Here is a 2326-nt window from a genome sequence, read left to right as displayed (position 1 = left end):
TATAATATATATTTATATATATATAATATGTATATATCAATATATATTTTTAGTTATCAATTGATTTAGGTGAATTGGTACCTAGGTAAGTTTCGCTACACAATTATATCGATCGATTAGTGTGCGTGTGCGTGTGCGTGTGTGTGTGTATGTGTATAGCGAGTGTGTGAGCGTCTGTCGACGACGCGTGCTCCATGCTCGCGAAGTATGTGGATTGAGAAAAATTTTCGCCTAATATATGAGCCGGTTTCACGCGCACACGCGCGTGATTTCCACACGTGTACGGCCGTGCGCGCGAGCACGCCGGCGATTTTCTCATATACATATACATATATAAATTTACCCGCGATAACAACACGGATATGCCCGATCGCGGCCCGCGTTTTAATTTATTTATTGCCCGTGTGTGCTGCACGGATTATGCCACTCTCTCTCTCTCTCTCTCTCTCTCTCACTCACTCTCGCTCTTTCTTTCTCATCTTTCTTGCTCTTTCGTTCGACTTAGAAGAACGGTGACTCGTATGTAAAATTGCACTAACTAATGCTCACGTTCTCATTGTGCCCCCCTCCCTTCTTCGCGTCTCTTTTTCAAGTTTTTCTCATTCTCACGGTGTCTATTCTCCATTCCACGTCAATCCTCCCTTCTCTCTCCAGCCGATTCTTTCCTCTCGATCGAAACAGTTCTGGGCTTCCGTCAAGTGCATAAGAAAAAGTCGATCGTGTCTGTTTAGAATTACTGCGAGATAGCAACGGATTGAAAAATGTTTTTTATGTACTCACTCTACTAATTTATGCGCTACAATTACATGCTAGTGTTCGCCCCATCTTCTTCCCTTATCCGAAAACCTTTGGCGGGCGACTCTTTTCCACGTCCCCTGGTTTTTACTCGTTTCCGAATTTACCGAAAATTTCGCGCCCACGTTTCGATCAGATACGAATCTAATCCATCTTAACTGAGAACGCGAGTCAAAGAGGGCCGGCAACGAGAACTCGTTTCTTCCTCACCCCGCTCTATCGTATTGGATTTATTAATTTTTCTCCCCCTTCACCACACCACACACGTGTCCTCGTGTTTCCGCGGGCCGAACGGTGTGTCTCAGACGAAGGGACGGAGGGTCGTCGTTGAACGCGCCTCTCTTACTGCGACTTCCGTCACACAGCATCCGCCTAATAATAACGCATTCCCTCCTGTACGGTGCTCTAATAAACGCCACCGGTTATCTCTACACGCGGCGAGACAAGATATATCATATATATATATATACAAAAAGGAGTACCAAAAAAATAAATATATATATATATATATAGACGTGTGTGTAAGGATTATTTCTTTTTGTTTCCCTTCCCTCATTAAATCCGTACACAAATACGGATGTATCATCTCGTGTAATCGCCTGTGTGCTGTGTGCTCTCGTGTGCCTGTGTGTTTGTGTGTGTCGCGAATTGTACAAAGTCCGATACGTGTGCGATAGAAGAAGAGTATCGCGAGAGAGACTCGTCTCATGCGAGGTTTTAAACTACGTCTTCCGACTGCTGCTGCTACGTTCAGAATGTGGCTTTTTTTTTTGTTTTGTCATCTACGAAGCGGAACACACAACGTTGCATACTAATCTCGAGTACGACGCTTCCCAGCCCCACAACCTTTCGGCCGTCTCGCGAAGGAACAATCCGGCTATTGTCGGAAGTATTGTGAAAAGACACGCCTTTTTTTTTTGCACAACAAAAGAGTCACTGGGAGGTGACGAATGTCCGGTATTAGCGCTCAAGCCTGCCTCCTCTACTACAGAGTTATCAAAAGTATCCTATGTTACGTATTGTAAGATATTGTCAAATGAGAGACGAGTGGCGGTGCGAGAAAATTGCTTTCGATAAAACGCGTCCGAAAAATCGTCGATTAAACTTTGCCGGGTTCACCGTCGCGTCCGTTGAAAGGACGAGCGCTAGGAAGCGTCATGCTTAAAATTTAGAGAGGTCCTACCTATCTGCCAACCACAAGACTTTCTCTATACTAAACCCTCCGGGAGTAGAAACCCTACCCTACTCACCGTCTCGGCGAAAAGTGAATTCTTTCCTTCCCCCTTTCCCTCGCCATTTTTTTCTTTTATCCTTTTACTTCAACTACGGCGATTGCGTTTGATTATATACACCCAGCGAAAAAGTCCGTTTTCATTTTGAAGGGATTAAGAAAACGTGCACACTCGCGATCGCGATTAATAAACGTCGGTATAATTGATTAATCGATTAGGGGAGAGGGATCATCATATGTATGTACAGGAGCGGACAACATGCGGCATTCTCTATATGTATATATATATATATATATATA

The sequence above is a fragment of the Trachymyrmex septentrionalis genome, unplaced genomic scaffold (genome assembly GCF_001594115.1).
Source record: "Trachymyrmex septentrionalis isolate Tsep2-gDNA-1 unplaced genomic scaffold, Tsep1.0 scaffold6, whole genome shotgun sequence".
NCBI classification, from domain to species: Eukaryota; Metazoa; Arthropoda; class Insecta; order Hymenoptera; family Formicidae; genus Trachymyrmex; species Trachymyrmex septentrionalis.
This window is presented reverse-complemented; position numbering follows the sequence as displayed.